The sequence below is a fragment of the Carya illinoinensis genome, chromosome 15 (genome assembly GCF_018687715.1).
Source record: "Carya illinoinensis cultivar Pawnee chromosome 15, C.illinoinensisPawnee_v1, whole genome shotgun sequence".
Classification (NCBI taxonomy): domain Eukaryota; kingdom Viridiplantae; phylum Streptophyta; class Magnoliopsida; order Fagales; family Juglandaceae; genus Carya; species Carya illinoinensis.
Window position 1 is genome coordinate 11,457,747 of NC_056766.1, and position 23,400 is coordinate 11,481,146.

General features: G+C 37.9%; 1 non-coding gene and 1 pseudogene across 1 annotated transcript; one reads left to right on the forward strand and one right to left on the reverse strand.

Moving 5' to 3' along the window:
* Positions 1-14,890: 14,890 nt before the first annotated feature.
* Positions 14,891-15,476, forward strand: LOC122296659 (annotated as a pseudogene).
* Positions 15,477-17,588: 2,112 nt separating this feature from the next.
* Positions 17,589-17,695, reverse strand: LOC122297948. Its single transcript, XR_006239010.1, has one exon. It is a non-coding gene; the product is annotated as a small nucleolar RNA R71 (small nucleolar RNA).
* Positions 17,696-23,400: the final 5,705 nt, after the last annotated feature.

Consider the following 23,400-nt stretch of genomic DNA (forward strand, 5'->3'; position numbering starts at 1 on the left):
TCGAGATCTCGCTATTTTCAGGTACCTGTCTCTCTTCAAGGGAATACATTTCATGAAATACCTCTTCAGGAGGTTCATTCTCAAGAGATTTACTCTCTTCAGGAGCATCTACTCTTATGGCCTGTGTTGGTGTGGACTCTTCAGGAGTACCAAATTCATTTTGTATTTTCCTCTTCCGAGGAATTTTGTCCTTAGCACCAATAGGCCGTCCACGCTTCAGGCGTATCTTAGACTCGCTTATTGCTGTTTTGGCAACTTGTCCTTCAGGGACTACAATCTTTGCTGGAACATTAACAGCAGGAATATATGATTTTACCACACCTTTAGTGTCAGTAAATACATCCGGTAATTGGTTTGCAACACTTTGCAAATGAATAATCTTTTGAACCTCTAGATTGCATTCTTTTGTACGAGGATCAAATTGGGAAAGAGCTTTATTTTTCCAAGTAATTTCCTGTCGTGCTTCAGGCACCGACTTCTCATTACCCAATATTGGAAAAATGGATTCGTCAAAATGACAATCCTCAAAATGTGCCTTAAACATATCCCCTGTAAGAGGCTCAAGGTATCTGATAATAGATGGAGAATCAAACCCAACATATATCCCAAATCTACGTTGATGGCCCATCTTTGTACGTTGTGGAGGTGCAATTGGAACATATACAGTACATCCAAAAATACGAAGATGAGAGATATTTGGTTGCTGACCAAATGCAAGCTGTAATGGTGAATATTTGTGATATGCTGATGGCCTAACTCGAATTAATGATGCCGCATGAATTATAGCATGTCCCCAAGCAGAAATAGGAAGATTTGATTTCATGAGTAAAGGTCTAGCGATTAGCTGAAGCCTTTTAATCAATGATTAAGCTAAAACCATTTTGAGTGTGTGTGTGGGCAACTGGATGTTCAACATCTATTCCTATTGACATGCAATAATTATCAAAAGCTTGAGATGTAAATTCTCTTGCGTTATCCAATCGAATAGTTTTAATTGGATAGTCAGGAAATTGTGCTCGTAGCTTAATTATTTGTGCAAGAAGTTTAGCAAATGCAACATTTCTAGTGGAAAGTAGACAAACATGTGACCATCGACTTGATGCATCAATTAAAACCATAAAATATCTGAACGGTCCACTTGATGGTTGAATAAGCCCTCATATATCTCCATGAATCCTTTGTAAAAAAGATGGAGATTCAAAAACAACATTTGAGATAGATGGTTTGATAATCAATTTACCTTGAGAACATGCAGAGCATGGATATTCATTGGGTAAGATAATCTTCTGATTCTTTAGGGGATGCCCATACGAATTATCAATTATTCGTCTCATCATTATTGATCCCGGATGTCCAAGGCGATCATGCCAAGTCGTAAATATTTTGGAATCAATGCACTTCTGGTGCATTACAACATGTGATTCAATTGTTCTCATTTCTGTATAATACAATCCAGATGAGAGGGCAGATAGTTTTTCTAATACGAGCTTCTAGCTCAAAATTATTTTAGTAATGAAAAAATGCTCTTTTTTGTCTTCGTTAATGGTTTCAATATGACAACCATTACGACGTATATCTTTAAAACTTAATAAATTTCTTCTGGATTGTGAAGAAAATAGAGCATCATCAATACAAAATTTGGTGCCATTAGGCAACACAATATAAGCTCTTCCGGAACCTTCAATTAGATTCGATGAACCAGGAATGGTATGAACATAGGCTTTACTCAATGTTAGATTTTGAAAATATTTTTTATCCTTAAGAATTGTGTGAGTTGTAGCACTGTTAGCCAGACATACATCTCTATTATTCATCTCAGAGATAGAAAGTTCATCAATAAGACTCATGATTCTACAAAATATATAAAACTTTCATTACTACAAAACATTGCAGAATATAAAAATAATATAAAAGAAATACATTAATTAAAAAGGAACACTTCCATGATCAACTCTACCACTAGAATCCTCAAAGAAATCAGAAACATCAAGACTTGTAATATCTTCTCCATCTATAGAATTTAAAGCATATGATGGTTCAGCAAAATTTGTTTCAAATTTCTTTGTTTTTTCTTTTATAGAAGATTGGTATAAGTCAACCAAGTGCTTAGCTGTACGACAGGTACGAGCCCAATGTCCAGTCATACCACATCTATGACATCCATCTTCATCTTTCTTTAAAAATTTGTTTTGAGGACCTTTGCCCTTCTCTGAGTTGAACCACTTCTGGTGGTACGGTGTATATCTATTATTATCCCTTTTAGTGTGGTCTCTTCTAGGACCTCCACTTCTATAGTTTTTCTTACCACGTCTATGCCCTCTTTTTTTTTGAAAAGATGCACCATTCGCTTCTGGGAATGATGTAAATCTAGTACCATTCACTTCAGGGAATGATACAGAACCAGTAGGACGTGACTGGTGATTTCTTAACAAAAGCTCATTATTTTGCTCAGCTAATAGAAGACAAGATATAAGTTTAGAATATTTTTTGAACTTTCGCTCTCGATACTGCTGCTGCAGGAGCACATTCGAGGCATGAAAAGTAGTATATGTCTTCTCTAATAAGTCATCATCAGTGACTTTTTCACCACATAATTTCAATAGCGAGCTAATTTTAAAGAGTGCAGAGTTATACTCACTAACACTCTTGAAGTCTTGCAACCTCAGGTGCATCCAATCATGACGAGCTTTTGGGAGGATTACAGTTTTCTGGTGTTCATATCTCTCCCTTAAATCATTCCACAAAATAAGTAGATCTTTCACCGTTAAATACTCAGTTTTTAATTCTTCATGAAGATGGTATTGAAGGAAAATCATTGCCTTAGCACGGTCCTGCAGGGACCCTTGATTTCCTTCTTTAATTGTATCTCCCAGGTTCATCGCATCTAGATGGATCTCAGCATCAAGAATCCAGGATAAATAATTTTTTCAATAAATGTTAAGAGCAACGAATTCCAATTTTGTAAGGTTTGACATTTTTTGAAGTAGAGGATTACTAGCTTCAAAATCGTCAGAACTTTCGTGCTGATAACGTGTTATAAAACTATCGAAAGGAGAGAGAAAGAGATAGAACTCAAAGAGGTTATGAAATTTATGAATTTCTTAAAGGATTCAACGATATATATTGGAGTACAAAGGGTACTATGCTTTTTACGACTAGCACTATGCATTTTGCGGCTAGCTCACTATGCTAGCACTATGCACTATGCATTTTGCGGCTAGCTCACTATGCTAGCACTATGCACTATGCATTTTACGGCTAGCTCACTGTGGTCATATAATTTATTTTACAACAATATTATTTTACAATAGTGTAGGAATTAATTTCTCACTTTATTGAAATAATAGACAATGATATCGGCATGATCTGCCAGGGTTAAGATATCTTAGGTCCATAATGGGTTATTGGCCCACTCCAAGGTGGAGGGTCTTTACAAAAGGGAAGAAGATGAGAATAAAAGAGGGACAACAGATTGAGAAAGGAAAAAGATATAAAGAAGAAAAGTAGATATGTGATGTGAAGATAAGAATATGAGACATAAAGTAAGGGAGGAAAAGAGGATAAATAGGTGCATCCAAATGAATTTTAGGGAAGGACTCACTTCAACTTTTTCGACTTCTTCAACCTCACGACAGGGACACTACTGACATCATTTTTCCATAAAAAGATAGAGCTTTGATCTTTATTGTACAATGACTACTAGAGACTATGAAAGACTATAAAACAAGCATATTTTAGTAGATTTCCTATCTCCAAAAGCCTTGTGAGCGTAGAAATTATACCGAACTACGTAAATCTGGGTATCACCCTCTATTTTATTTTCCTTGCATATAGGGCTAAAAATCGATCCTATCTAGGAGTGTAAAAATCAAACCGGTGAACCAAACAAGATCGGTACCAAGTTTGGTTTGGTTCGGTTCGGTACCGGTTTTATTTTTCTTAAATCCGATTAAAATCGATCCAGTTTCAATTTTTCTTTTTCTAAAACCGGATCGGACCCGTTCATATATATATATATAAATTTTTTATATTGTATATAAATTTTATACATAATATATAATTATATATAAAATAATTTTGTATTATATAATAAATTATTAATTAATATAAAATTAAATTTTAAAATCTTATATCACTATAGTCTATAATACAATTATAATATATATTATAATATACTAAAATATATTATCATTATAGTATTATATACTATATTATATATATTATATAATATATAATATAGTATATTAAAATCAGAAAACTGGACCGATCCTTTGACCGACATCTTATTTGCCTAAAAGAGTTTGAGGGGGTGTTATCAGCCAATGAGGTGCAGTTCTTGTCAGAACCCTTCTGGGTCCAGCTTCATAACCTCCCATTTGTAGGTATGACTAGGAAGTTGGGAGAGGAGATTGGGGCAACCATTGGGAAAGTTCACACAGTTGAAACTGATGATCAAGGCTATGGATGGGACAGTTTTCTAAGGGTAAGAGTGGAAGTAAATGTATCCAAGGTATTGACTAGGGGCCACATGCTCAACCATGGAGGAAGACAGTGCTGGGTCCAATTTAAGTACGAGAGGCCTACTAAGTTATGTTTCAAGTGTGGCCACTTACAACATGTGAATGGGAAATGCTCCACACTTGGATCCCAAGCATCAGAGCAACATGGGCTATGGTTGCGAGCAACTACTGTTCCCCCATCTTTTATGTCAACAAAAAAGTATGGAGGAACACCTGAGCAGAACACTCCAGGCTCTCCTACAGGAAGTTATTCAAAGCAGGGAAACGGAGAAGATGACACTAGAGGAAGATTCTGCCCAAATACTGGGGAAATGACACCAGACACAGGGACTGACTCAACACCTAAGGAGGCAAGGATGGCTCACCACAACTCAGTAGTGCAACCAGTCACGGACATTAATATGGAGACTACGGACCAATGCCATTCCATAAGCAAGCATGTTGAAGATCAAGTCAGGCCAAACCTACCCAAAGCCCTCAAGTTTCCTGTTATAGAAAGTAAACACCTCAAACCTATGCTAGGGAAGGAAAATCAACAACCTCTGCTCTTAGGGAAGACAGCTCACCTCAGCATTGATTCCGACAACATAACTCCTAAGCCAATCCCCAACCCAGCTCACAGAGGTAACACATGGACAAGGAAGGCCAGAGGTAGGCCCTCTACTTTAAGTGACACCACCAACTTTTCAAGTGGTCCTTCTCTGGCCATTAAACATAAGAGGCCAGCAACATAAAATGAACCCCTAGGCAGTAACCCAGCCCCGAAGAAAAGGAAGACTAAACTCAAAACTGAAGAGAGTAAAAATCAAGTGTCCTTGGTTGAAGCTGCTGAGCAGCTCCACCATCACTAATGAATTACCTGAGCTGGAACTGTTGAGGGCTTGGGAACCCTTGGACAGTTCATGAACTTCACCTTTTGATGAAAGCAAAGTCCCTAACCTTGGTTTTTGTAATAGAAACCAAGTGTAATAATGAAAAATTGGAGAGAATTCGCATCAAACTAGGCTTTGAATCCTGTTTCAATGTTGATAGTAGGGGGAAAAGTGGAGGCTTAGCCCTCCTTTGGAACTCTCCAGCCATATTAACAGTGATCTCTTACACCACATGGCACATCTTGATACAGACAGAGATAAACTCCATGCTTGATACAGAACACACCAAATGGCAACATAGGGCCAAGCAACATTGGTTAAAGAATGGTGACAGAAACACCAATTATTTCCATGAGTGTGCGAACCAAAGAAGGAAACATAACCACATCAAGAAAATAAGGGATGACTCTGGATAGGAATTCAAGGGCTTTTAGGCCATTAGTCAGGTTTTCCAAGAATTTTTTCAAAGCCTGTTCACTACATCAATGCCTATTGGCATTGAGGCCTACACAGTTGACATGCCAAAGAAAGTAACAGATGACATGAATGCCAAACTCCTAAAACCTTTTACTGAAGCTGAAATCAAGGAGGCCATCACCAACATGAACTCATTGGGCTCCCCTGGACCTGATGGATTCCCAACTCTTTTCTATCAAGAGAATTGGGAAACAGTAGGACCAAGAATAAGTAAGGCAGTGCTGGAAGTGCTCAATGCTGGGAAGTGGTCCAACCAAATGAATGAGACTTTCATAGCACTAATTCCCAAAAAATCTTCCCCTACTCAGGTTACTGACTTCAGACCCATCAACCTATGCAATGTCTTTTACAAGATCATTGCTAAAACCTTGGCCAATAGGCTGAAACACATACTTCTTGACATAATCTCCAAAACTCAAACTGCCTTTTGTACCCGGAAGGCTTATCACAGACAACATCATTGTGGCCTTCAAGTCCTTACATACCATGAAGGCAAGATTAAAGGGAAGGGATGGTTTTATGGCACTCAAGCTGGACATGAGCAAGGCCTATGATAGAATAGAATGGGCCTTTTTGAAAGCTGTTATGCAGAAACTTGGCTTTGCAGTAAGATGGATTGACCTTATCATGAAGTGTGTTTGCTCAATCTCATATTTCATCCTCATTAATGGTAAACCCCAAACTAGCTTTTGGCCAACTAGAGGGATAAGACAAGGGGACCCCTTGTCCCCTACCTCTTCACAAAAGCCCTCAGTTGTATGCTAAACAAAGCTGGACTTTCTAGTCTCATCACAGGGCTACCTATCAAGAGAAACAAGCTTTCCATTAACTATTTGTTTTTTGCAGATGACAGCCCCCTTTTTTGCAAGGCCAACCCAATGGAGTGGAGGAGACTTCTGTCCATGCTAGAATCTTATGAAACAGCTTCAGGCCAGCACTTAAACAAAGAGAAAACATTCATTTATTTCAGCAAGAACACCAAGGAGGAAGCCAAAGACTTTATCACAAGCATAGCAGGAATAAGAGGAACTAACTCCTATGAGAAATACCTAGGACTACCAGCCCTTATTGGTAGGTCTCGAACTCAATCTCTCAGAAGCATCCTGGACAAAGTGCAGACTAGAATAAGCAATTGGAAGACCAAGTTTCTTTCCCAAGCAGGGAAAGAGATATCATTAAAGCTGTCATACAGTCCATCCCTACTTACAGCATGGGCATCTTCAAACTTCCTAAGAAACTAGTCCAAGAGCTCAACAAAATGATGAGGAATTTCTGGTGGGGGTAACAGTCTCAAGAAAACAAAATTCACTGGGTGCACTGGGACAAGATGAAGAGAGCAAAGTGCAATGGTGGCCTTAGACTCAGAGATTTCGAGAATTTTAACTTGGCCATTTTAGCCAAGCAATGTTGAAGGGTTGTGTCTAACCCAAACTCCTTTGCTGCTCAGGTATTAAAGGAAAAGTACTTCCACATCAATTCTTTCCTCTCAACTAAAGTTGGATAGAACAACTCCTTCTTATGGCAAAGCTTCATGGCAGCTAGACCTCATTTACAATAGGGCCTGATTTGGAGAGTGGGAGATGGGGAATCAGCAGAAATATGGAATGATAGGTGGCTACCTATGCAGTCGACCTTCAAACCCTAAAGCTCTATCAGATTCATGCATGCGGACACAAAGGTCTCATTCCTCATGGACAAAAACACTAAGGAGTGGAACAAAGATCTGATTGAGGCCATTTTCACTAAGGAGGAGGCAGCTATAATATTGAAAATCCCTCTGAGCCCTTATGCCAAATCAGACAGGTTGATATGGAGATGCACAACCTCAAGTGACTTTAGTGTCAAAAGTGCTTATCACTTGATCACTGAGCTAGAAAACCAAAAACTAGGTCAATCATTTGTACAAGCCAAAACAGCAAACTCCTGGACTAAAATCTGGGGTTTGGGAATCCCAAATGCCTCAAAAACCTTCCTCTGGAGCGCATGCCTAAATGCTCTACCTACTAGAGCTAACCTTGTGCAAAGGAAGGTGGTTGAAAACCCTACTTGCCTAATCTGCAAGTAGCAACTAGAAATAGCTGAGCACATTCTTTGGACATGTCCATCAACTAGGGACATGTGGGGACAAAGCACAAGGAAATTGCAAAAGGCCAGTCCTCTTTTCAACAGCTTTAAAGATCTAGTAGAAATTATGGTAGACCTATTGGAACAGGATGACATAGTGTCCTTTGCAACTACCTCTTGGTTAATCTGGAAGAGGAGAAATGAGATGATCTTCAAAAATTCTTTCCTTCACCCAAGCACCATTGTCTAAAACTCAAAACAACTTATGGAGGAACTGCAACAAATTAAGCAGCAGGGCAAGAGCCTCATAGACAAAGTGTAGCAACATACTGCTTGGGCTACACCCTCATAGGTAGACTTAAATTGAATTGGGATGCATCGCTTGACAAAACCAAATGCATGGTGGGTGTGGGTGCTATCATTAGGGATCATGAGGGGCAGGTGCTAGCTACTCTAAGGATGCAACATGACCTTTTCCCAGAACCTCTATTGGCAGAAGCCTATGTGGCACTACAAGCCTCCATTTTCTGCAAATCCTTTGGCTATCAAGAGATCATAATGGAAGGGGACTCTCTACAAGTGGTTAAGGGCCTAAATTCAGATTCAGACTCACACACCTACGCAGGCCAACTGATCTCTGATACTAAAGCCACACTCAACTCTTTCACCACATGGTCAGCTAGGCATATTGCAATAGCTAATAATTGTGTTGCTCATGCCTTAAGCAAAGATGCCCTTGGCATCAGTGGTTATACCACAACTTTTGATTCTATCCCTCTATGTATTCATGCTTTGATTCTGAACAATGATGACTGAAGTTTGCAGTGTTTCTTATATATATATAAAAAAGAAAAATAGACTAAACTAGATCGAAAACCAGAGTACTGGTTTAGAGAGGTAATCGGTTTTGAAAAATGTAAAACTAGTACATATTGGTTTAGTCTTAAATTTTGTCCAAAACCAGACAAAACTGGATCGGTTGCACCCATAATCCTATCAATGTGGTTTTGATCGAAACCAGCTAACAGGGAGAGAATGAATGGGCCAAAATCTTACGGCCTGTACCAATTGGTTCAACGATTTGTTTGTCGATTCTAACCCATTCCTAAATTCACATCACAAATTCAAAACAAATCAACCAAAATTCATAGCAACTAAACTCGAAACTGACAAAGTCGTAACAAAACCTCAGGAGGAGAGGTGAATGAGAGAGATGAGAGGAGAACGAGAGAGGTGAGGGAAATTTTTGAGAGCTCGGAGAGGTGAGGGACAGGCCGAGGATGAGAGATCTTGGAGAGATGAGGGAAAGGTCGAGAGCTGAGTGGCATGAAGGAGGAGGGGAGGGGAGGGCTGCACTGCGGGGTGAGAGAGGAGAGAGTATAAAGAAAGAGGATCGGGATGAAGAAGAGGGAAGGAGAGGAGTTAGTAAACCCTAAATCTAAACAATTAAACCAAACGACGTCATTTCACTTATACTTCTTTCTATATGTTATGTGTAAAACAATGCCATTTAAATCACTTAAGTTGCTGTTTTATCTAAGATATATATATATCTATATCAGTCAGTTCGGTGGTTTGAACCTAGTTCGGCTGGGACCAAACTAATCGACGTTGGTTTCTTCTATTTCCTACAGCTGGCTAACCGGTTCTCCACTAGTTCTGGTTGGTTCCTATACAACCCTACCTACATATGTTTTTCATTCATTGCCATGGATATACGCACAAATACCGTATAGCCACACAAGACCATTGTCGAAGGCTCCAAACCACACCCAATAAAGCCCAAATTTTCATAGTTAGTTGGAATGACTATTTCTCCCCTTCCGACCTGTTGTGCTTTTTTCTGGTATTAATAGTTGGCACCATCTGTGGGATTTGATTAATTTTGGACATCAAAAGTGGGAGATGGATGATTTTTAGTTGCGTTAAATCATCTCAGACCGAATAGATAAAATTTTCTCAAAAAGATAAATATTTTCAGCTTCTCTACTTTTACTTTTATTGGCGACACTGTCACTAAAATTAGGTGAGTGATCACTTCCTCGCCCATGTGGTTAATGATACTCTACACTTTAGTATACAGTGCGTAAAACACAAACCCAACAAGTGGGGTAGATTAATCACCTGGTCACTTGAGCTGTAAGTGCCCAAAGCACATCGAATGCACTGTACAAAAGGAGAGATGATAACTAGTACCTATATGTGCACTGTGCATATAGAATAAGGACTTGGAATATGCACATCAGTACATACTAAGTGTGCATTGTGCGTATAAGTACATTGTGCACTTAACTACTATAGTGTAAAAGGGAAATATGACCATGCATGGCATGCACATTACACAGTGCCATGCTTGGAAGGAAGGGTGCACACCACTGTGTACCTTGGGTACTTCCCTCATGGCTGTGGGCCTGATTGAGAAGCCTACGGAAACTGCTTGGGCTACTGGCACCTTCTGTTCCTGCCATGCAGGACTCTAACTAAGGAGGCCGAGCAAATGACAGCCAATGGGTGCACATCACCGTGCACTCAAGATACTCCTCGCCCATTATCCATGGGCCCAGTGGAGGATTTGTCGCATCTCCTGATCCTACCACATGAACTACCATTTCAGGGGGAATGATAGTTGGGACTACCACAGTTTACAAATTCAAGCATGTCAGTAAAGGCATAAATGCATACTTATAATCATAAATAAGCATGACTTGACTTGACATATAACATAACATAAATTGATAAGACTTAAATAGAGCATGGACAGTACTTGAACTGAATGTTAAATAACATGAATATGAATATGAAATACATGAACTTAAAATCTTGTTCAATAAATAAGTGTGATTAATAAAAGTGAAATGTTGGTACAACATGGGTCCCCTCGAGCTGTTTGTCCCTGTCGATTACTGTATCGTAACATAGGTATCTGCACCATCTGTGATTGAGTTAATATAATTGCTAGTTCACAGATATCTGCACCTGCTATGGACACACGTACTGTACGTATCCCATGTTAGGTATTTGCATTAGCATGAGTACATATAAAATGAGATTGAGATGTATGGGGGCACCATCAGTGTTAGTGCCCTTCTTCGCTCTGGTGACCAGTTAATTAAGCCACATTCGAACCCTGTTGACCTTACTTTATCAACCCAGGGGATTTCTCATTAATTTAGACATTCCAGCATGAATAAATGAGTTCCACTAGAATATTACCATATCCTAATATTTAGGGTCGTGATAAACATAAATAGGCTTCACTGAAGTGGAAATACTAATTTTGAGATACACAAATTGTACTTGAGACATAACATGACATGACATGGAAAGGAAAATTAACTTGACATAATGTAACATGACATACACGTCAGATGCATGACTTGCCGTAACATGAAATATACAAACAATATGTAACATGACATAATATGTAACAGACAAATATTATATGACATGATATAACATGTAATAGATAACATTACATGATAGAAAATATTGTGTAATAGATAAATATTTCATGATGGAATAAATAGTGTGACGTGACAGAATGTAATATGCATAATAGACATACATGATGTAACAGGGCATGGCATGTTATATAGGATAACATAAGTACATAAACAACAATTCTCTTATCCATCACACATACATAGTAATCTGATAGTAAGTTAGAAGCTAACTCACAGTGATCGTCGCATTATGGGGATTAAGCATGAAACATAAAAAACTATAAGTAGAGATTCTAAAAATTATAAACTTTATCACTAATAATTAGAAACATGAAAAATGCTAATTTAGAGAAATTATCATTTTACCCTCTATACGTGGGAAAATGACTATATTATCAAAAATTTATATTTCTCATGTAAATTTTGTCATAAACTCAAATATCAACTTAGAAAAAATTAAAACAAAACACAACTATAAAAAACACCATAGGGCCAAAACTTCCAAAGGCAATCTCTTGTTTTTTTTGTTGCAATTTATTCTAACTTCAAAACTCATGATCAAACCAAACATTTGCAACAAAGATTCTAATATCCTAAGTTTAAAAACATACTTAAAACATTCAACATAAATATACTTCTCATCAACACAACATTTTAGTAAAAGGATCCAAAATTTTTAACTAAGAGTACAAACCCTTGAACCTATTTTAAAACATCTCCAGGAACTCCAAAATCCATATATTTCTTCTAACATGTTGATAACACATTCATAGGAACTAACATGCTTTGAATCAACAAACAAAAATTACCAAAAATTACAAAACATCACTTGACGTACTCAGCTCCGCACTTAGTCCAAAAATATAATTTTTTTTTCTCAACTTGCTTTGATCCAACCCTTGATCTGTGGGATGAAATGATGAGATCTTCAAATTAAAACATTACATATTTTAAAAATGTGTCCTAAAATAGATCCAAGCATTAAACTTAAAATTACATGGCTAAAAATAACCCAAAATATGGATCTAGTCGAAAACATCAAACTTTTGACCTAATTGAGTATTTTCTTGCATAAAAAATCCATATATTTTAAACTAACACAAAAAATCTTCAAACTTATATCCTCACATATAGATAAACGGCTTAGTATCATCAAATAAAGATATCAAAACCACTGGAGTAAGATTAAACTACAAAAGATCCAAACTTTCTTAAAAGAAAAACTGTTTTTCCTCTTCCAGTTTCTAAGTTTCTAGATCTAAGAAAAATTTTCATCAAAAGTTTTAATCATACAATAAATCCTCAATAACCATTCATATAAACATGTTGAAAACATTCCATAAAAACTTCAGACCAAGATTTATCCATTAGTTTGGTCAAAGACTCCAAAATACAACACATTCTCCAGATTGACATTTCTATGGTCAAAACATCTTTTGACCGACCAAATGACTATGAAAATGAAACAAAAAAAGGCACCCATGAAAACTAGACTCAAAGACAAACAACTTTCATGAAAAAATCATTGATAGAAACTTCTTACAATCCAAAAATGTGATGTAAAAATGCTCAGAAAACTGTACAAGAGAGCTTCTAAGTGTTTTCTCTAAGAACGGGAATGAAAAGTGGTGAAGTGAATGCATAGGTGCCTTGCACGCCTATTAGACTTTTGAAAGGTGAGGTATGACCTTGAGTGACACTTTGATAGATGGTGATTATTTCACAAAAAGATGAAAATAATGAGGGGGAGTGGGCTACTATTGCTGCCTTGTAGAAGGGTAATGATGAGGTGGATTTTTCTCTCACATCAAGAGATTATTTGGGACTGCCAAGGGTAAATGTTGGTCTGCCATTAGTGGGGCGAAACTTTTTAAGAAACTTTGCCAAGGTGGGCAAAATTCGTGAGCCTTAAATAAATGGGATGCAATTTGGGGTTTAAAGAAGGTTTGGTTAGGGTTTGAGATGCTATCAAGCGCAAATCCATTTTTTCTTGTCACAATCAAATTTCTTATGTTTAAAAGGTTGGATAATGATGTCATAAAATGAATTTGAGGAATAATAGCATATGAAGTTGATTTAATCAAGTGATTAAACATAATATTAGAAATTTTATTAAATAGGATTTGGAAGCCAGCTTTAGGGTTTTGGGGAAACCGTTTAGGCTTTCGGTTTCAACCAAATTGTTGGGGTTTCAATTGGATTCCAAAAATTTAGGGTTTCACTAGAGTTAAAACCCTTTTTGGCTTGGCACAATTTGGATGGTTGGATGGAATAGGGTTTTGCTTAGGTGGTATAATCTCACACCTTCATTCCTTCACAATCCATCTGATAGTTCCTCTTGGTGCTAAGTGTTAAATATTATTCGACAAGTAAGGCTAAGATTTTGTGAAGTGTCCAAATAAAACTTCTCTGACCTAATTTGGACATTCTACACTAGGATTTTGAAAACACTTCACTTAGAGCTACTATTAAAGTTACTATTTACTTTGAAAAAAATGAAAAATAAACTCTACACTGTAAAATCTTAAATATTTATACTGTAAAATAAAATCCCAATTGTGCAATATGTTTATCGAAATTTAGCCTCGAAGTGCCTCAAAAAAGCAAAATGCATTTTTGAACAATCGTTTCGTCTGAAAACTGAAAATGAGACTATTGAGTTATAAAATCCTAAATAATCAACTGAGCTTAATGACGTATACCATATTGCATTCTGATACTTCTAACTATTCTAAATAAATAAAATCACGCTTCTGACATCATAGTGAGTGGTAATACTGACTAAGTTGACAGACTAAAATTTATGCAATTGGTCGATTAGTGAAAACTTATGGAATTTTCTTGAATTTCCTAAAGCTTGTAAAAATTTTATCATTAAATTTCTAATAGACTGTTACAACACCCCTCGCCTATTATCCATGGGCCTAGCAGAATAAAGGGTGGCCACCAAGAGGGCCACCGGCATTTTCAGCCACAACCGTGGCGGTCCCCGGCTACGAAGGTGCACCTAAGGGAAGAGGGAGAGCCTCTCTTCCAACAGCCTCCATGGGCTGGTGAGCCACATTAGCCTCCAGTAGGATCGCCAGCGATCTTTGTTGCTGGCTGGTGCTCCACGGCTCCTTAGGCACAAGCGAGCAACCATCCTGTTGTGCACCAATAACAAGCATCACCATCAGCAACTTGGCCAAGTCACTTCCTCGAGCCACTTGTGGCTGGCTCACCCAAGTGCTCATCCAAAGCAACTGCATGGCTCATCAACAACTGCTCAGCCACATTCACATAGCCGGTAGCCACCATCTCGGCCATGTCCATCCAATGCCATCTTGACTTGGCCATGAACACATCCTGTCCCGGCTTTGGCCATTGTCCCAGCCATGCAGCAACCATCTCAACCACATGCATGCAGCGGACGAAACCATCTAGGCTAGCATCTTGTCTTGCCAATGCATCCCATCCTAGCCTTTGAGGTCACAGCACCATCTCGACTTGGCCAATGCCATCCTAACTCGGCCAACTACTAGATGCTATTTATCAAAAAATCCAGTTGTACAAGTGGATGCTTCAGATGATGGTTAACATGAGCTATAATTTGAATGTGGACATCATGGACACATACTTTCACTCTATGTACAACCTCAGAGATTTCATTGTTGTTGCCATTAAAGGCAATCTCCCTATTAATCAATATGCATGAAGAAGGTGCCATTAAAGAGCGAGCATCTGACTATAATGCAAATTGGATGTCAGCTATAGAGATTCTTGATGATGACATTTATCTTGGTGTTGAGAATAACTTCAATCTTTTCACTATTCAGAAAAATAGCGAAGGTGCCACTGAGGCAGAACGAGATTGTCTTGAGGTAGTTGGCGAGTATCACCTTGGAGAATTTGCGATTCCAGCATGGTTCCCTTGTCATGCATTTCCTAGATTTTGATGTGGGTCAGATTCTAATTGTTATTTTTGGTCTTATCAATGGTGTAATTGGAGTCATCTCTTCACTACCTTAAGAGAGTACCTCTTTTTAGATAAACTTCAATCAAACTTGAGGAAGGTGATAGAGGGTGTTGGAGGGTTGAGTCAAGGCCTCCCAAGAGCCTAAATAGGCGAGCAAGTCACTTGACTGCCTAACCACACTCGCACTTATAAAAGTTGAGTTCTACTCTAGCACCTTACGTGGTGGAGTACATCTCTCATCAAAAGCTGAGCTTTGCATTTGCACCTTACACAGTAGAGTACATCTCCCATTGAAGCCGAGCTCCACACTTGCACTTTACGCGGTAGAGGACATCCCTTGCCAAAGCCGAGTGATGACTTGCAAAATTTCATATTGCAGATTTTACAAGATTGCTCGAGCAGAGGCTTTTGGCCGCTAAAGCGAATTCAGGCAGATTCAAACGCTCGACTGCCGCTCGACTGTGAGCTCGAGCGGGTTGCAGGAAAACAAAGATTGCTCGAGCAAAATCAGGCAGAGTCGAATGCTCGATGAGCGCTCGATATGACGCTCGAGCGAAATCAGGCATAGTCGAACGCTCGATGTGTGCTCGACACCCCGCTCAAGCGAACATCATAATTTGACAGATCAAGGGTTTTCCGCCGTCACACCATATAAAAGTGATTTTTCACTCTATGGCCGTACCTTTTGACTGGAGAACACTTTTGGGGATAGAAAAACACAGCTAGAAGGATTCAAATCATCTGTTTTGGAGAGGGAATTCCAGATATTGCACGTACGTTGGAATCATACACGAGCACAGACGGAAGAAAAACATTGAATAATTTCCTTGAGTTTTTGAAGACGAGTTGTGGCTGCGAGGAGTATTTTTCAGCGTTTATTTTCTTCCAATATTCTCAGAACAATTATGGTGAATTCGTTTATGTTGAATTCCATTTCTAGCATGAGCTAAACTTTATTTATTCTAGGAAAACGATGTAACCTAGTTCTGAACTATGCTTGATTGTCTATGCTAATTTAAGGCAATTCTCTCTTTATTTATCTGATTTATTCTGAGTTTATTGCTTCTAATTAACTGGCCATTGATTAGATGATATTTAATCTTGTGATTTGCTATCGAAAGAGGGAATCATAGGGTAGATCTTGAATATTTCAGCATAGGTAAGTATAGAGATCGAAAGACTTGTATGAACCTATGTAGTATTTAAATCATTGGTCTTATTGGTTTCTTGCTTTATTAATTTGCTTAGTCTTGTATGAATTGATGAACAAGAATAATTTTCAATTGACTATCGAAAGAGGCTGTTGGATGAATTAGAGATTTACTAATGAACAAAAAGAATTAAATTAAATTAGCTGGATGAGAAAAGCATAGTGAAGAATTAGGTGAAATCGATTTCCTAGAAGTTTTCTTTCCCATTAATTTGATCTTTGAACGTCAGTTTCATTTCTTTTGCGTATTTCTCTTTAAGTCGATTTTAGTTTAAATTGCAATTATAAAAAATCTTAGTGATTCCTGTAGATAAAATCAAGACTAGTATAATTTTGGTATTTGGTAAAAGTAAGGTACCAATCCCTGAGGACGATACTCTTGTTATCACTTTATTATAAAACTACGATATTGTGCACTTGTAGTTTTGCACCGGTCAAGTTTTTGGCACCGTTGCCGGGGATTGATTTATTCTTATTCTTTTTGCCACTATCGGTACAAAGTAATCTTGGTTTTAATTTAGAATTTTATTTTAATTTGCTCTACAGGTGTGTTTTTGACGTTGGATGCGTCGTGCTAGATCTCGTGAAATTATTCCTTTTGATCCAGAAATTGAAAGAACTCTTAGATCACAAAGAAGAAATAAGATACTAGTCATGGCTGAAGAAGAACGTGAGGCACTACCACGCACCTTGAAGGACTATGTACGACCAGTTATGAATGGAAATTACTCGAGCATAATGCGCCAGACAATTAATGCCAACAACTTTGAGCTTAAACCAGCTTTGATTAGCATGGTGCAGCAGGCTCAATTCAGCGGATCGCCATTGGATGATCCCAATATTTATTTGGCAATGTTCTTAGAGATTTGCGACACTGTGAAGATAAATGGTGTTACTGAAGACACCATTAGACTGGGATTGTTTCCTTTTTCTTTGAGGGACAAGGCTAGATGTTGGCTACAATCTCTACAATTGGGAAGCATCATTAGTTGGTAGGACATGGCTGAGAGGTTTCTTGTTAAATTCTTTCCTCCTACAAAAACAGCCCAACTCAGAAGTGAGATTGGCCAGTTCAAGCAAAATGATTTTGAGTCACTCTATGAAGCGTGGGAGAGGTATAAAGACTTGGTTCGACATTGCCCACAACATGGATTGCCAGATTGGTTGCAAGTTCAGATGTTCTATAATGGGTTAAATGGTCAAACTCGAACTATAGTTGATGCTACTTCTGGTGGTACTTTGATGTCAAAGACAGCTGAGGGTGCTACTGCCCTTTTGGAAGAAATGGCATCAAACAACTATCAATGGCCAACTGAGAGGACTTTGGCTAAGAAGGTTGCTGGAATTCATGACTTGGAGCCGATAGCAGCCCTGTCAGCTCAAGTAGCTACTCTATCTCATCAGATTTCAGCCTTGACAACACAAAAGATATCACAAAGTATAGAATATGTTGCATCTACAAGTATAATAGTTCCAAGTAATGAAGCGAGTCAAGAACAAGTTCAATATGTCAACAATCGGAACTACAACTATTGTGGTAATCCTATGCCAAATTACTATCATCTAGGGCTTAGAAATCATGAGAATTTGTCATATGAAAATACAAAGAATGTGTTGCAACCTCAACATCCTCCAGGATTTGATAGCCAACCAAGCGAGAAAAAGATATCACTTAAGGATGCTATGGCTTCCTTTGTTTAGGAGACCAATGCAAGGTTTAAAAAGACTGATTCACGATTGGATAACATTGAGACTCATTGTAGCAATATGGGGGCCACTATGAAGAATCTTGAAGTGCAAATTGGGCAACTAGCCACTACCATTAATGCCCAACAAAGAGGAGCTTTTCCTAGCAACACTGAAGTGAATCCAAAGGAACAATGCAAGGCCATCACACTTAGGAGTGGAGAAGAAATTGAGAGGTCACCATTAAAGGAGAGCAAATCCACCCCTATCGCTGCGAACAATGGCCAAAGCCAGGATCAAGTAGAAGAAGAGGAGATTGTCAATGAGACCGACTTGCCTCCTGCAATTTCATTTCCTGACAATCCTCCTATTCTCGCTCCTCCACTTCCTTACCTTCAGCGTTTTCAAAAGCAAAAATTAGATAAGCAATTTTCTAAATTTTTAGATATTTTTAAGAAAATTCACATAAATATTCCTTTTGCAGATGCCTTGGAACAAATGCCAAACTATGTCAAATTCCTGAAGGACATCATTTCTAAGAAGAGAAGATTGGAGGAGTTTGAAACAGTGAAACTTTCTGAAGAATGAAGTGCCATTCTTCAAAAGAAATTGCCTCAAAAATTAAAAGATCCGAGGAGTTTCACTTTGCCTTGCACTATTGAAAATTCATTTTTTGATAAAGTTTTATGTGATCTTGGTGCTAGCATTAATTTTATGCCACATTTTGTTTGCAGGAAATTAGGACTTGGAGATATGAAGTACACAACAATTTCCTTGCAACTAGCGGATCGGTCCATCAAGTATCCGCGTGGAATCATCGAAGACGTATTGGTAAAGGTGGATAAATTTATTTTTTTTGCTGATTTTGTGGTGTTAGACATGGAAGAAGATGAAGAAGTCCCTCTAATTCTTGGTCGACCATTCTTGGCTACGGGAAGAGCTTTGATTGATGTTCAAAAGGGTGAATTAACATTGAGAGTTAATAAGGAAGAAGTTATGTTCAACATCTACCAAGTCATGAAATTTTCAGAAGATCCAAGTACTTGCTTTCGGGTAGATGTCATTAAGCAATATGTAGAAGAGGCCTTTCAAGAAGATATGCCATCCGATCACCTAGAACGATGTATCATCACTTCATCTCATGCTTTTGATTTTAATAATTCTGCTGTTTGTGAATCTGACTTGCCTTTTGTTAGTGAAAAATTTCTCCACTATGTTTTTTCTTTGGGAGCATTGCAGCAGGTTACATCACTTAGTAATGAAGTGGGGAAGCTAGAGCCGGTGGTACCAAAGGTTGAATCTGAAAATGCTAAAGAAAAGATGCAGAAAAATACAATTCCGGAGTTGAAGCAATTACCTGAGCATCTTCGCTATGCGTTCTTTGGGGATAGTGATACCTTTCTAGTGATTGTTGCTACATCACTCACACCTGAAGAAGAGGAAAAGTTACTGCGTGTATTGAGGGAGCATAGAACAGCCTTGGGATGGACTATTTCTGACATAAAAGGAATAAGTCCCTTCATTTGTATGCACAAGATTTTAATGGAGGAGCTTTACAAACCAACGATTGAGTACCAAAGAAGATTAAATCCAGCAATGAAGGAAGTCATGAGAGCTGAAATTTTGAAACTCCTTAATGCTGGAATTATATATGCTATTTCAGATAGTTCATGAGTAAGTCCAGTGCAAGTTGTACCAAAGAAGGGTGGAATGACAGTGGTGAAAAATAACAATAATGAGTTCATTCCTACAAGAACGGTCACGGGATGGCGTGTATGCATGGATTACCGCAAGTTGAATAAAGCAATAAGGAAGGATCATTTTTCACTTCTATTCATTGATCAAATGTTGGATCGATTGGCTGGGTACTCCTACTATTGCTTTTTAGATGGTTATTCGGGGTATAATCAAATTGCCATAGCTCCTGAAGATCAAGAGAAAACTACATTCACATGCCCCTATGGAACATTTGCTTTTAGGAGGATGCCCTTTGGATTGTGCAACGCCCCTGCGACATTTCAACGTTGCATGATGGCTATTTTTTCTGACATGGTGGAAGATATAATGGAAGTTTTCATGGATGAATTTTCAGTTTTTGGTACATCTTTTGATCATTGTTTGCATAACTTAGCTCTTGTTTTGCAGAGATGTGAAGATAAAAATCTAGTCCTGAACTGGGAGAGGTGTCATTTCATGGTTCAAGAAGGGATCGTGCTTAGCCATAGAGTGTCATCTAAAGGAATTGAGGTGGATTGAGCCAAAATTGCAACCATAGAGAAACTACCACCTCCAAACAATGTGAAGGGAATCAGAAGTTTTCTAGGACATGTGGGATTTTATAGAAGATTTATCAAGGATTTTTCTAAACTCTCTAAACCTTTATGTAATCTTCTTGAGAAAAATTCTGCATTTGACTTTGATGTTGTTTGTTTGCAGGCTTTTAATGCACTCAAGGAGAAACTAACTTCAGCACCAATTGTGATTGTGCCTGATTGGAGTCAACCTTTTGAAGTTATGTGCGATGCAAGTGACTTTGCAATTGGAGCAGTGTTGGGGCAAAGGCGAGACAAGCTGTTTAGAGCCATCTATTATGCAAGCCGGACATTGAATGAAGCTTAATTGAATTATACGACAACTGAGAAGGAGATGCTTGCTGTGGTGTTTTCTTATGATAAATTTTGGTCTTACCTCATTGGTACAAAGGTGATAGTGTTTACTGATCATGCAGCACTTCGCTATTTGTTTGGCAAGAAGGATACTAAGCCTAGGCTAATTCGTTGGATCCTCCTTCTTCAAGAATTTGATTTGGAGATTCGAGATAAGAAAGGAAGTGAAAATCTAGTTGCTGACCATCTCTCTCGGTTAGAGCAAGAGGAAGAAAGACCAGATTCAGTGGTCCAAGAGGCATTCCCTGATGAGCAGTTGTTTGCATGTGAGATCAAGCTTCCGTGTTATGCTGATATTGTTAACTACCTAACTTGTAAAGTTTTACCACCTGATCTTACTTATCATCAACGTAAGAAGTTTTTGCATGATGTGAATTATTATCTTTGGGATGAGCCTTTGTTGTTCAAAAGATGCCCTGATCAAATCATTAGAAGATGTGTGCCAGAAGAAGAGATGCAAGGCATCCTCCATCATTGCCATTCATCATCATATGGAGGACACTTTGGAGCCACCCGTACAGCAGCTAAGGTACTTCAAAGTGGATTCTTTTGGCCTTCTATTTTTCGTGATAGTTACACTTTGGTGAAAACTTGTGACCGGTGCCAACGTATGGGGAATATTTCAAGGTGTCATGAATCACCACTGAAAGGTATCTTAGAAGTAGAGTTGTTTGATGTTTGGGGAATAGATTTTATGGGCCATTTTCCTCCTTCTTTTGGCTTTGCTTATATCTTGTTAGCAATTGACTTATGTGTCAAAATGGGTGGAAGCAATTGCTACAACAACAAATGATGCAAAGATAGTGCTCAAATTTCTGCACAAGAATATATTCACAAGATTTGGCAATCCACGAGCTATTATTAGTGATGAAGGGACTCACTTTTACAACAAGTTGTTTGATAATCTTCTGTCTAAATATGGTGTAAAGCACAAGATAGCACTTGCTTACCATCCTCAAACTAATGACCAAGCTGAAATTTCAAATAGAGAAATCAAGAACATCCTTGAGAAGACTGTCAAAACCAATAGAAAGGATTGGGTGAAGAAGCTTGATGATGCTTTGTGGGCATACCGTACAGCCTTTAAAACACCTATCGGGATGTCTCCATACCGATTAGTGTTTGGGAATGCATGTCATCTTCCTGTGGACTTGGAGCATAGAGCTTATTGGGTTGTAAAAAAGTTTAACTTTGATTTGAAGGTAGCAGGTGAAAAGCGACTTCTTCAATTGAATGAGATGGAAGAGTTCTGGAATGATGCATATGAAAATGCAAAGACTATAAAGAAAGGACGAAGAAGCGGCATGACAAACAGATTCTTAGGCGAGAGTTTGCACTAGGACAACAAGTTTTACTCTTCAATTCACGACTCAAACTCTTCCCGGGAAAGTTAAAGTCAAGATGGACAGGTCCTTATACAATTTATGAACTTTTCTCTTTTGGAGCAGTATATTTGAAGGACAAGACAAGAAATATTTTTCAGAGTTAATGGTCAAAGATTGAAGCACTACTATGGAGAACAAGTGGAGAGGAACTATGCATTTATTCCTCTTGGAGATCCTAATTGATGATGATTGAAAAGTCTGGCTGTAGACTTTAAAACAAGCGCTTATGGGAGGCAACCCATAGATCTATCTTTCATTCTTTCATTTATTTTATTATCTTTATTTATTTAGTTTTAATAAATTGATTTTTGATGCAGGTTTATTTAGCATGAATAAAGAGCTGAAAAATTTTAAACTTCGGAAGATTCATCATGCAACCAGGGAAGTTCATTTTATTTCTTCAATCCTTTTTACTTTTGCATTACAATGAGGACATTGTTTAGTTTAAGTTTGGGGGTGTAAACTCCTATAGTCATTTGATCCTCTTGTTTTCTAAGTCTTGGGTTGTTGATGGGTTGTTTGATTCTCTTACCAAGCATGCATTGGAATAAGATTGAATTCTCTATGACTCTGTAATTTGTGATTGAAGATGGTTTTGAGAAAAATTTTTAAAAATTTCTTTTATGTCAAGTGGAGTTTTGTGGGTACTTTGGTTTAAATCTTTGACCTTGAACATAATTGAGCACATAATCATTTTTTTCTTATTCCATTTTGCTTATGAAGAGAAGAAGTTGAATTAATTGAAAGAGGGAAGTTCGATTTTGCTTTGCTCTAGAATCTGTTGATGGGTCCTTGAGACGAAATCCTAGTTGAGACAAAATATTAGAGAAATGATCTAGGCATTTCTTTGGCATAACTAAAAAGCTTTCCCAGCCGTCCTAAATATCATGCCATCATTACATGGCGTGTTTCCATAGTCAACCCCTTTAAGCCTTCATAAGCCTTTATTTATTCTTTGAACTACATAAACCATGCCCACTCTAAGCTTGAAAAATAATGAATCTACCTTTGATAGTTTGAGAAAATACTTTGGTGAAGAGTTACATTTAAAAGAGAAAATTTGTTTCATGATGAACTGTATTATGTTTGCTCTGTTTGATCAAAGAAGAAGAAGAAGAAAGA